At 40.4% G+C, this 14,198-nt stretch overlaps 1 protein-coding gene and 1 non-coding gene across 5 annotated transcripts in view; one reads left to right on the top strand and one right to left on the bottom strand.

The window, feature by feature from the left end:
• OSBPL6 (oxysterol binding protein like 6) overlaps positions 1 to 14,198 on the top strand; it is a 239,591-nt gene that overhangs the window by 134,479 nt on the left and 90,914 nt on the right. The gene's annotated exons all lie outside the window — the stretch shown is intronic.
• Positions 2,771 to 2,877, bottom strand: LOC126010413 (U6 spliceosomal RNA). Its single transcript, XR_007496443.1, has one exon. It is a non-coding gene; the product is annotated as a U6 spliceosomal RNA (small nuclear RNA).

Here is a 14,198-nt window from a genome sequence, read left to right as displayed (position 1 = left end):
TGTTTTGTTTCGTTTTGGTTTGGTTTTTGGGTCACACCCGGCAGCGCTCAGGGGTTACTCCTGGCTCTGTGCTCAGAAATCGCTCCTGGCAGGCTCAGGGGACCATATGAGATGCTGGGATTCGAACCACCAACCTTCTGCATGAAAGGAAAATGCCTTACCTCCATGCTATATCTTCGGCCCCAATTGTGATAATATTGATGTTTTTCGTGTTCAGTGTTATTGTGTTAACATCACAAGTGCCATTGAAGTGTCCAGAACCTACCCCTACTGTTCCTAGGTCCCTTTTGTCTGCCCTCTTTTGCCACTTTGTGTCCTAGTCTCACTCCACTTTGGTAACCTCAGATATGTTTTTACTATCCTAGAGTTAGTTTCATTCATATGCCTAAGATTTCCACAGAGGAAGTAAGTGGATTGATTAGATTATGATTTATGCATAAACCCTCATTTTCCAGAGTGTGCACTATGAAATGTATGTTCCTTGGGTTTTGCATTGAGGCTCCACTCTCAAATAAGCCAGACTGTTGTCATCTGTAAAATGATAGACACCTGTAAAATCACTTTTTACTTTTTACTTTCACCTTTTCTGAGTTAATTAGCACTAGTACCCTTCATTACATCAACTCTGCCCCTTGGGTTATTTATGTCAAACTCTGGCTAATAAAAGTGGTAAAAAAAAAAAAAAAAAAAAAAAAAGCAGAGGGCTAGATGCTAGATGCTTGGCTGGCTCAGTAAGATCCAAGAGGCTGCTCAAAACCCTTGGCCGAAATGCATTTTCTCTCATGACTTCATCTGGTTTCTTGAGTGATGCCCTTGCTACTGACCATTCATTCTAGGTTTAGCAGAAGCACAAACACTGCTACTACTACTAACTGAAGGCTGCAGGCAACAGCCGCTGGGAAACCAGCAGCCTTCACAAAAGACAGTCCTTACCTCACACCACAGAGAATGGCACACATCACAAAGAATGAGAATAAACAGTGTTGGCGGGGATGTGGAGAGAAAGGAACTCTTATCCACTGCTGGTGTGAATGCCGTCTAGTTCAACCTTTATGGAAAGCGATATGGAGATTCCTCCAAAAACTGGAAATCGAGCTCCCATACGATCCAGCTATAGTACTCCTAGGAATATACCCTAGGAACACAAAAATCCAATACAAAAACCCCTTCCTTACACCTATATTCATTGCAGCACTATTTACCATAGCAAGACTCTGGAAACAACCAAGATGCCCTTCAACAGACAAATGGCTAAAGAAACTGTGGTACATATACACAATGGAATATTATGCAGCTGTCAGGAGAGATGAAGTCATGAAATTTTCCTATACATGGATGTACACGGAATCTATTATGCTGAGTGAAATAAGTCAGAGAGAGAGAAAAAAACGCAGAATGGTCTCACTCATCTATGGGTTTTAAGAAAAATGAAAGACATTCTCGCAATAATAATTTTCAGACACAAAAGAGAAAAGAGCTGGAAGTTCCAGCTCACCTCAGGAAGCTCACCACAAAGAGTGATGAGTTTAGTTAGAGAAATAACTACATTTTGAACTGTCCTAATAATGAGAATGTATGAGGGAAATGGAGAGCCTGTTTAGAGTACAGGCGGGGGGTCGGGTGGGGAGGAGGGAGACTTGGGACATTGGTGATGGGAATATTGCACTGGTGATAGGTGGTGTTCTTTACATGACTGAAACCCAAACACAATCATGTATGTAATCAAGGTGTTTAAATAAAAAAAAAACATTTTTTGCAGTGCACAGGATCAAATTCAGTGCCTCATGTATGCACAGCAAATGCTTCAGATGCTGAGCTATGTCTGAGGCCTCAAATAAAATCTTTTTTTGTTTGTTTGTTTTTTGAGCCTCACCTGGTGCCACTCGGGGGTTACTCCTGGCTATGTGCTCAGAAACCGTTCCTGGCTTGGGGGACCACATGGGATATGTCCTAGGTCAGCACCTGCAAGGCAAAAGCCCTACTTCTTGTGCCACCACTCCAGCCCAAATTCAATCTCTTTTGGAATGCATATTAATAAATTAATGTCAGCCATAATACTTAAGTGCTGCAGTTTAAAGCTTGATTGATCTAAGCATGTAGAGAATTTAGTAGATGGTGGAACATTTGGGTTTGTATTGTTTTGCAGAGCCACACCCAGCTTGGTGGTCTGAGGTCATTTGGTATTGGAATTCAAACTCATGGCACCTGTGTGCACATTATATACTCTAGTCCTTTTATTGTTGATTGAGTGTCTATGGTTTACATTAATTTAAGGATGCATTTTTATGGACATAATTCCAACACCACACCCATTATTAGTGTGCCTACCCTTCTCCCTTTCTGCCCCAAGGATATTTAAGCCCTTTTCACCAACTAAGCTTTTTTCTTATTGTATTGATTTTGGCCCTTTGTTGCTACCTTACTGTGTATCTTTTTTGTTTGTTTGTTTGTTTTGGGGCCACACCCAGCAGCACTCAGGAGTTACTTCTGACTCTGTGCTCAGAAATTACACCTAGCAGGCTCAGAGGTTCTTATGGGATGCTGAGGTCACCTGCTGTGCTATTGCTTCAGCTCCTTACTGTGCATTTTAAGTCCCATATATGAGAGAGATTATTCTCTCATTTACCCTTTTTCTTTCAATTGACTTTACTCATCATAATGTTCTCTATTTCTTTTCATGTTGCTGCAGATTGCATGATCTTTTTTTTCTTACTGCTGCATATTATTCCACTGTGTACCACAGTTTCTTTTTTTTTTTTTTTTTTTTTTTAAAAATATGGAACGCTTCACGAATTTGCGTGTCATCCTTGCGCAGGGGCCATGCTAATCTTCTCTGTATCGTTCCAATTTTAGTATATGTGCTGCCGAAGCGAGCACGTACCACAGTTTCTTGACTTGTTCAACCATAATTGGTCGTTTGGGCTGTTTTCATGTCTTTGCCATTGTACTGAACACTTTAGTGAATATAGGTTAGAATTCATGTTTTTGTGTTTTGAGGTAGAAGCCAAAAAGTGGTATCATTGGATAATATGGGATTACTATTCCTATTTTTTGTAGCACTCTTTATTGCTTTTCATAGAGGCTGAACCCATGTTTAAGACAATTTTTCCCACCAACAGTGGATGGGGGGGTCTATCTCCAATCCCAGGTGAACAAGTCTGAATCAGGGTTGTGCATGAAATAATCCAAACCAAGCTGAGGGTGAAAAACATATAGTCTGGCAGTTTTCTTTTTGTACCCCCCCCCCAAGTTGCCTGCCAGAACTGTTTTTATTGAGTACAGAGACCACCCCTATGTAAGGCAGTAAGCACATATTAAGGGCAGATAGTTCAGACTATCCTGATCATGTCCTGCCCAAGTTTACATATAAGACAATCTTTATTTTGGGTGAAACTAATTTGTAAACAGATACAAAGAAACCAGGGATGGTCTTTGTTTTGGGTAAAATAAGGTGTAACCTAACGGGTCCTTTCTCACCATAATCCTAACAACAACAGGCTGTTTTCAGACTGTTTGATATATCATTCTCATTGACATGAAATCATATCTTATCATTTTGGTTTATATTTCCTTAATCATGAGTGATGACTATGAGCACTTTTTCATATGCTATTTGTCTTCCTTCCATATATCTTCTTTGGAAAAGTATTTATTTATCTCCTTGTTCCATTTGTGGATACATCATTAGATTTTCTTTTGTTGACCGTCTATAGATATGAGATATCATCCTATTATCTGATGGATTGTGTACAAATATTTTCTCCTGTTCAATAGGGTACCATTTGGGGGAAGCACCGCCAACAGTATTCAGAGAGTGCTACTGGTTCTGCACTCAGGGATCACTTGTGGCATGCTCAGGAGACCATATGGGGTGCTGAGTCAGCCACATGCACGGCAAGCACACTACCTGCAATCCTACTGTACCATCACTCCAGATTCAGGTGTCTTTTATGTTTGTTTGTTTTGGGGGTCACATCCAATGATGCTCAGGGGTCACTCCTGGCAGGCTTGGGAGACTGACAAAATAGAATGCTGAGGATTGAATACAGGTCAGCACTGTACAAGGCTACTCTACCCCCCCCCATAGGATGTCTTTATATAATCACAATTTTTTCACTGTTCCAAGGCTTTTAAATTACACTCCAATCCATTGAGCAGTCTCCCAGCACTAAAATTTTTTATTTATATAAAATTTGGTTGTTGACAATCCACATTCTTCTTTCAAAATTACTGTATTAGCATTATGTTCTTGTTTACTAAGTTTATGACCAGCTAATGAGATTTTTTTATTTCAATAATAACTCTTAACATTTACTTACTTTAGAGAAAACATTTACAATGTACCAGACTGAGGCCCTTCTGCAGAGACAGGTTTAGTAGTTCTGAGGGTTGGGTCCATGCACCTGCATTTTTTTTTTATTTTTTTTTAAATTTATTTAAACACCTTGATTACATACATGATTGTGTTTGGGTTTCAGTCATGTAAAGAACACCACCCATCACCAGTGCAACATTCCCATCACCAATGTCCCAAGTCTCCCTCCTCCCCACCCGACCCCCGCCTGTACTCTAGACAGGCTCTCCATTTTCCTCATACATTCTCATTATTAGGACAGTTCAAAATGTAGTTATTTCTCTAACTAAACTCATCACTCTTTGTGGTGAGCTTCCAGAGGTGAGCTGGAACTTCCAGCTCTTTTCTCTTTTGTGTCTGAAAATTATTACAAGAGTGTCTTTCATTTTTCTTAAAACCCATAGATGAGTGAGACCATTCTGCGTTTTTCTCTCTCTCTCTGACTTATTTCACTCAGCATAATAGATTCCGTGTACATAAAGCTAGGCCCCTGCCTGGATTCTTTATTTTTATTTGTATCATTTTTAAGTCATTTCAGAAAATCATATACTGTTGTTCTAAAATTTAAAATTTCATAGCATAGTTACCAGGTTAGAGTGTCTATTTCTAGTGTGAATTGTTATAGTTCTGCAAATGCTTAAATGAGTTTGTCTTTTTTGTTGAATAAAGAAGAAATATCAGGGGCCAGAGTGATAGCACAGCAGTAGGGCGTTTGCCACAACCTGGGATGGACCCGGGTTTAATCTCCAGCATCCCATATGGTCCTCTGAGCTGCCAAGAGCACAGAGCCAGGAGCAACCCCTGAAGACTGTGGCAAAAAAAGAATCAAAGGAGAAAATGCCAGCCATTCCTTAAAATGATTTAAAGTTTGCTGAAACTTAGTGTTAATCAATAAAAAAAAATTGTTTAAGGTAAAAGTGTCATAAATAAGTTCAAAGAGGCTGGTAGTTCATCTTTCTAGACAGGTTTTTTTTTTAATATGAAGTATGTATTCAGCATCATAATGAATTATTAACAACTGATGAAAGATTTCTTTGGTATGGGGACCTGAGCATTTTCTATGTGTTATCTAGAGTAGTGATTTCAAAACTGGTATGGCCCATTTAATGTCCAGTGATGACCCATGAAGGCCATTCCTGAAAAGATCTTGAGGAGGCTTGTTAGCAGGACCTGGTAACACAAACACCCCATATTCTGAGTAGCATCTGCTCTCCAGGCAGCATTGCTAGGAATGCAGGTACACTTAGGTAGAAATACTTTTGTCTATGTCTGTACTTATACTGTATAGTATGTCTGTACTATGCCTTCTTACTGTTTGCTTAATGATGAGGCTTCCCAGCAGTTATTTTTTAAATTTGTTTTATAACACCATGATTTACCAAGTTGTTCATAATTCAATCTTTGCAGGCATTAAATGTTCAAACACCAATACCACCACCAGTGTGACCTTCCCTTTACCAGGGTCCTTAATTTCCCACACATCACCAGAGCCTACCCTTTCCAGGCACACAGGAATTTACTTCATATTGTTTGGCTACAACAGAAAGGCAAATGGAATGATCAAAATTGTAGATCCATAAGAGTCCTTTTCAAATGATTGTTATATCTCACCATGGTGTTGCTAAAGTAACACCATATCTTTTGTCTAAGGACTTACAGTGCTGTGGTTGGTGCTAATTGAGCCTTCTGTGTTACTGCTGCTTAGACTCACTGAGTTTGGAAGATTTCTATGGAATATTCTCGAGAGATTTTCTTTAATACTACCACACTGATACTACTATAAAATTTTGAAGTGTTGCATGGTTACTTGGGGCTGTGCCAGCAGTTCTGGGTGTCATTGTGTGCTGTCAATGTTCTGGAGGCCAGGTTGGACTGGGAATCAAACCCAGGGCCCTGGGCATGCCAGACATGCACTCTGGCTTTTTGAGCCCTCTCCCATGTGCGTGGATAGGATTTTTATAACAAGTTTTCTTCTTAGACAAACATTGATAAAAATATCTTCAGCATATTCGAGAACTGAACTGGAGTGCCTCTCTTCCAGCTGAAGAATGTTGCTCTGCACCATATTCCTCAAATGACTTTGTTAAATGAAATAACCAAACCAAATTTTGAAATGCACTGCATTTTTCTGCTGAGTATTTTATTAAATTTCCATCTTAGAGTCTGAAAATTGTAAGACTACCACAAAAAAATGATACTCCCATATTTTTTCTATTAAAAAGCTTAAGCATTCACCTCAGTTTTTTTTTTCAGTAAAGATAAATCTAACTTGAAATCTGTCAATATCTGGATAGAAAATTCATAATTTGGTTTTGCTTTTTAGGCTATACCAAATACCTAAAGACTACTCCTGACTGTGTTTGATGTCACTTCTTGGGTTACTCAGGGAACTCTGTAGTGCTAGAGATTGAACCAAGGCCTCCTATACTCATGCAAAGCATGCACACAACACTTTGAGCTCTCTCTAAGCCCTCAACAGAAAATTCTTAGCTCTATAAAGAAGTCAATATATATATGCAGATATAGATATATGTGTATGTATATATACACTCAATAGCTCTAGAGATATAATTCAGCTGTTATGTCGGAGAAGAATGCTAACTTGATATAAAAGTCTGTATTGTCCATGTTGGAATTTAATTGCTGTATAAAATCTTTACTGATTACCAATACTAAAGAGCCTAAGGAGCCTATTCAAAATTACAGCTAGCCTTTTCTATACTTAAGGTCAGTGTCAATGGGAAAATAGTATTTGCTTGCAAAAATTCACACAGTGATCAACTTTTATGATATAGATCAGTACTTTTCAATCTTCTGATGCCTATAGACTAGTCCATGGACCAACAATTGAAACTCAGGAATTCAGATGTATTTTACAAAGAGGATGTTCTGAAAGTCTAAATGGTGCACAACTTTTATGAATAAACTAATAGAAGAACAACTGCTAAAGTACATTTCCTGGATTCACGCTCTGGAATAGTTTTTCCCAGTGTGAGTAAGACTCACACACATGAAGCAGGGGATGATAGTATCTTTAGGTGCACTGTGGGCTGGTGGTAGAGCACTTTGTTGACATTAGATAGGTTTTTGTAGGATGCTGAGTAATTTTTTTCCTAAAAACATAATGGAGGGACCAGACGATAGTGCATGCAGTCAGCCTGGGTTCAATCTTAAAATCCCATCTGGTTCCCCATCTTTGCCAGGTGTGATTTTAGAGTGCAGAGCCAGAGTGCTGCTGGATGTGGCCCCAAAACAAAACAAAAGTAATGGAGATAAATTTATTAGGAAGCTCCACACTAAAGGCTGGAGTATTATCCTTTCTTTTGAGAATGACTGGCAGGAAATAGTGAAATATCTTGGCCATAGCTAATGAGCAGCTAGATAGGTTTATTCTCTGATAGTGTGAACCTGGAGCCCCTAAACTACCCTGCTGTTTGCTCTGTTCTAAGGCTTGAAGAGCTCATATTCATGGGAAGGGTCCCTGACCCACATCTGAGTTTGTCGTGTAGCATTTGTCAGTTAGCTTTGAGTCCTGTGTTTCCTCTTCGATTTTTCCCTCAGCAATAATAGTGGGTTTTCACATTCTTCATAGTCTGGGAAACAATAGATTAAATGGCCAAAATGTTCCAAGTTATTATTCCAGACAATGGGTATCTAAGGTGACGCTTGTTTCCTCAATGCTGTTCATATTTCTGTGGCACATCTTGTCTTTGGGATGAGAAGCTGTGATTGTTTGTTTGTTTATTGAAAGGTACAATTAGCTTTTTCTGGGAGTTGAGATGTAAACTATTATTCTGTCATTGCTAGTATACCAAGAGAAACAACCCACTTTACTCAGGATCTAGATTATTTCTGGCTCTGCACTCAGGAATTACTCCTGGCAGGCTCAGAGGATGCTGAGGATCAGACTCAAGTCTGCTGTATCCAAAGCAACACCTTGCCCGCTGTGCTATCACTCCAGTCCCACATAAGTCATTTATTAGGAATACCAATGGGTTTCCTTAATCCTTTATTGGAGCTCTCCCTTAGCTGAAGAGATAATGCAGCTAGTAAGGTTCTTGCCTTGATGTGGTCAAACTGGGTTGGATCCCTGATATAACAGGTGGTCCCCTGAAACTGCCAGGAATGATTCCTGAGGGCAGAGCTAAACGTAACTCTTGAGCACCACCGGTGTGGCCTAAAATTAAAAACAAACAAAGAAATATAGACACTCCCCCCCTCAAGGCTGTCCCTTACTCCATTTTGCAGAGTAGGTTTCTAGCCGTGAAAACATTATCTTGGAGAGCACTTTATTTGATTTTCCACGCAAACAAATCAAAATGTTCCACTCTTTGCCCAGCATGCATGGAACCCTCCTTGTAGGTTCTGAGTAAATCAGTGGCCTGAAAAAGAAGAGGCCTCAGCCTCTTGTGAACTTCATTAAGTGCCACATGTCCTGAATGCACACCTAGGTGAGAGTTGATTTGGTAGTCAGGAGGAGAGCTAGGGTTAGTGAAGCTTCAGAAAGAGTCATGCACTACAGTTGAGGATGCTAATGAATTCTGATTTTTGCTTCTAGGGAAAAGTTTCCTAGGCCTTTGATTGGGGATGGCTCAGTGGGAAAGCATTCCCCTCATATGTATAAGGTCCTGGATTCAAATGGTAGTACATGAGAAGAAATAAAATAAATAAGGTCAGATCAAGAACTAAGAACTTTAACTCAGCTTGTAAGGATTCTATACTAAGGAAGTACCAAAGATGCTTGTAAACTTTTATGTAAAGATATTTATCCAAGTATTTTGTGGAATTAAAAAAATTAAAAATAGGAGTTAGAGACTACAGTGACTAGGGTGCTTGCCTTGCACAAAGCTAACCTGAGTTTAATCCCTTGGCACCCAATATGGTCCCTCAAGCTTTGCCAAGAGTGAGCCCTGAGCATTGCCAGATGTGGTCCATTAAAAAAAATTAGAAAGTTACCAGGAAGATAGCACAAAGAGTGCAGGTGTCTGAGCCAAAGCACAGCTGATAAGGTATTTTTCTTGTATGTGGCTGATCTGGATTTGATCCCAGCATACCATATGGTCCCCTGAGCCTCCCAGGAGTAATTTCTAAGTGCAGAGACAGGAGTAAATTCTGAGCACTGCTGGATGTGCACCCCCCCCCAAAAAAAAAAAAGTTAGGGCACATGCTTTGCTTATGGAATACTTGAGTTGAGTCTTGGCACTGCATCAAGCTCACTCCAATACAGCATTCTATGTGTCCTACAGAGCCTGACCCCAAAAGTGAAGTAACAAAGTATAGAAGCAATCTTTCTATTTTAATAACTTATCTTATTACCATGCAGTAAAATATTACACAGTTTCTAAAGAGATTCTATTTTGGAATCACACCCAGCTGTGCTTAGAACTTATTCCTGGCTCTGTGCTTAGGGGTAACTTGTAGTGTTGCTTGAGGATTGACTATATGTGGTGTCAAGGACTGAACCCACGTCAGTTATGTGCATAGCAAGTACCCTACCCACTGTGCTCTTGCTGGCCCCTTAGAAAGGTTTTTTGTTTGTTTGTTTTTGGGGCCACACCCGTTTGATGCTCAGTGGTTACTCCTGGCTAAGCGCTCAGAAATTGCCCCTGGGGGCCGGGTGGTGGCGCTAGAGGTAAGGTGCCTGCCTTGCCTGCGCTAGCCTTGGACGGACCGCGGTTCGATCCCCCGGCGTCCCATATGGTCCCCCAAGCCAGGAGCAACTTCTGAGCGCATAGCCAGGAGTAACCCCTGAGCGTTACGGGATGTGGCCCAAAAACCAAAAAAAAAAAAAAAAGGAAATTGCCCCTGGCTTGGTGGAACCATATGGGACACCAGGGGATTGAACCGCCGTCCTTCCTTGGCTAGCGCTTGCAAGGCAGACACCTTAACTCTAGCACCACCTCTCCAGCCCCAGCCCTTAGAAAGGTTTATAAAGAAGTTTTAATGCTGTGGGAAAATAATATATTGGTAATTGACAAACTAAATACTAAATGTTTCTGTACAACATACACATTTTATAAAGCTGAAAGTGGGACTAGAAAGATGGCTCAGAAGTCTAGAGTTCATGCTTTGTGTGTGGGATCCCTGAGTTGGATTCCAAGCACCACAGGGTCTTTCAAGTACTGCCAGGAATAAGCCCTGAATATAGCTGGGAGTGGAACTCAAAGCAAAACTTCAAAAAATAAGCAAATGGAGAGGAAGGCTGCAGCTAGACCCAGATGATCCCACATGCCAGGATTACTGCTCCTCTTCTACTGGCATGGCTGGGAATCTGGACAGACAGCTGGCCAGAGGCCTCCAGGACTGACCAGTTAGAGGCCTCCAGGACTGACTCCCCTACCCCTGTGTCTCTTCTATCCCCTCATCTCCCAATCCTGATCCGTTATCTTCCCCTTATTTAACCCTCTTTACCCTCAGTTCCTAACTCGGTAGACACCAAGATTGACCTTCTGCCCTAACAGACCACCTTCCAGCTCCTCAGTGAAAGACACCCTCTGGGTCCCCGTTCTCATGCCTTGGCAAAGAACTACAACCAGCACGCCTGCTGACTCATGCTTGATGGCCCCTCTCACCCCCACCAAATCGTGGACTGTTGCACGATACAGGAATCAGCCTCAGCAAAACTCCCAGCTCAAAGACACTATATGATCTCGTAATGCAGCAAAGCATCTCTCAAAATCAATTCCAAGGCCTGTGAATCGAAAAGTACCTTGGCTTTTTACTCCCCACAAGAATATATCAAAAGACCTAATTGGGAGTCTTATATTGCCTATGGAAGCTCAATACCTGTATAACAATACATCTTAAGATGTGTATTCCTAAATATACAGGTAGCTTCCTCCACCACTTGCTTTATTCGAATACCTTTTCTTTTTAACTCAGTTTTATTTATTTGTTCTATTTTAATATATACATTTTTTCTCTATCCTTACCATTTTTGGTGCTGTTTGGTACAAAAAGCCTTGACTGGGATAAAAGCTCAGAACAAAACCAGATGACAGAGACTGTGTGTGCAGCCTGTCATCCTTACCCAGAATAGCACCAGCATCACAGTATGACACCATATGTTTTTGTATGGGCACAGTAAAAAAAAGGGGAAACCATAGACACAGAAACAAGATCTTATCTTCTAGGGATAAGAACTCACTTTTTATAGCTGAAGGGTGCCTCCCATTCTGAACATGTGTCATGTAGATACAACCAGTCCCCAGGAGATTGGACAGTGTTAATCCAATCCCTAACCCCAGATCCCTGACGTAGAAATGATACAGCTCCGGGCAACACCACCAGGAACTAAGCTCCATTGGGAGATTTATAACACTGCTCTGGCACCAACTTGTGCCAGTTTTGATATGATAACGAGGAAAGGAAAACTTGACCTAAGACCAGGCTGTCCTATCACATCACCTAACACTAAATGGAAATCAGAAGAGATATCATCCTTTGAACTGTGAAAACTAAGAGCACCAACAACAGAAAACTGACTTTGACAACTGTGACTGAACAGAACCTACCTTGGGACTAATAAGGGAAACCCTACTCTAGGCTGTGGCCTAGGACACAACAACAACAACAACAACAACAACAACAACAACAAGATGTCTTATTGCAGAGGTCCAACTTGGACAACAGAGACTGAGCAGAACCTTTGGATCCATAATATCCTAGGCTTCAGCTTAGGGACTGAACGAAAACAGGGAGCAAGTGTTACAGAAGACTAAACACAACAACAGCGATGGATAGGAACCTCCTACAGACTGTATCCTAGACCCTGACCTATAACCCGTGCAAATACCAAGATTGCTAGCTACAGTGGCTTGATTTTCTCACACACAACCAAGAGGAAACTGTCCTAGCATCACAAAAAAAGCCTTTGGGATGGGATAATGAGTATATATGGAGCCAGGAGTTGATCCCATGATGGTATGCTTCAAGGATGGAGAAACTCTGAATCTCTTAGGCCACAGGAATTCCCTTTCTTCCTCAATGCTTACTGTGCCTATGCAAAAAAAAAAAAAAAAAAAAAAAAAAGTGGGAATGCCAAACTCCAGCACCCATACTTTTTCTTGTTTTGATTTGTTAGTTTTTGACTTTATTTTCCGTCTCTTTTTTTCTTGCACTTTTCTCTTTCTTTTTCACTTTTGTGGTTCTTATTTAGAGATTTATTTTCATTTTTATTTGTCGGATCCATTTTTCTTTTTTTCCCCCATTTTTCTTTTCTTTTTTTTTTCTCTCTCTCTTCCTTCTTTTTTTGGTAGTTGTCACCAAATTTTTTTTTTTTTTTTTGGTTTTTCGGGCCACACCCGTTAGATGCTCAGGGGTTACTCCTGGCTATGAGCTCAGAAATTGCCCCTGGCTTGGGGGGACCATATGGGACACCGGGGATCGAACCGTGGTCCTTTCCTTGGCTAGCGCTTGCAAGGCAGACACCTTACCTCTAGCGCCACCTTGCCGGCCCCATCACCAAATTTTTTTTCTCCCTTTTTTCTTATTCTTTTTATCTCCAATGACGGTGGAATAAATGCTCATTCTACAACTAGCTGTAAAGTGGAGACCAGTTGCACTAGCATTCTGGGGGGTAAAGGAGGGAATATGGGATGCATACTGGGAACAGAGTCAGAGGGAGGACAGCACTGGTGGTGGGAATGCCCCTCATTCATTGTCACTATGTACCATAAATGATGCAGTGGAAAGATTTGTACTTCACTTTGGTCACAATAAAAATTTTAAAAAATACAATACAAAAAAATGAAATAAAGTAAATATTAGAGATTGCCACATGGGAAACTTGAATAAAGTTTTTTTAATTCCTTATTATTGTTGAAGTAACATACTTAAAACAGTGTTAAAATTAAGCATTTGATGTACAACATTACTGTACCCCATCAGCTTAAAGAGAGTATTTCAAATTGTTGCTGAGGTGCTAAGCCAGGAAGGAGTGGGGGCACTGTTTGCTTATCTACCTATATTGACTTCATGGTAATTTTTAAGTATTTTGTCAGACAGTGGGAATTTAGTTTCATTCCAACGGCTACTTATGGATACATTCTTTCAACAAATATTTGAATACTTACAGGCTAGTCATGGCTCTGAGTTTACAAGTGCTTAGAAACAAAGCAAATGCCTCAAATAGAGATTCAAATAGAAATGGTAGACAATTATGTATACACATACATGTAATGTTTTTTCTTGAACTGCTTGCAAAATCATGTAATTTCCTACTGAAAACTTTGATTTATTTTGAATTAAGATTATCACAATAGCTATGTAGAAAAAACAAATTTGGGGAAGGGTGGAAGAACAATAGTTTAATGGACTAAGAACATGCTTTGTATGCAGGAGCCCTAAGTCTGATTTATAGCATCACTGATCTCCAAGACCATCAGGAGTGACCCCTGAGCCAAAAGTAAGCCCTAAGCACTATTAGGTATGGCCTCAAATTTAAAAAAAAAAAAATATATATATATATATATACACACACATGTATATGTACACACACAAACATGTGTCCTTTACAAGCCACACAGAACTGTTCTGCCTTTTTTGGGGGGGAGGGGGTCACACCCGGCAGTGCTCAAGGGTTACTCCTGGCTCTATGCTCAGAAATCGCTCCTGGCAGGCTCAGGGGACCATATGGGACACCGGGATTTGAACCACTGACCTTCTTCATGAGAGGCAAACACCTTACCTCCATGCTATATCTCCGGCCCCATAAGAACTGTTCTGCCTTTAATTAGCCTTCCATGTTCAAAGACTCTCATATAATGACTTAATTTGTCCTGCTTATTTACCATTCACCTACTATAGTCTTCATTGTCCTCATTGTAGGGTTTGCAGAGACTTC

The sequence above is a fragment of the Suncus etruscus genome, chromosome 5 (genome assembly GCF_024139225.1).
Source record: "Suncus etruscus isolate mSunEtr1 chromosome 5, mSunEtr1.pri.cur, whole genome shotgun sequence".
NCBI classification, from domain to species: Eukaryota; Metazoa; Chordata; class Mammalia; order Eulipotyphla; family Soricidae; genus Suncus; species Suncus etruscus.
The sequence above is the reverse complement of the archived record's forward strand: the minus strand, read 5'-3'. Positions and strand labels throughout refer to the sequence as shown.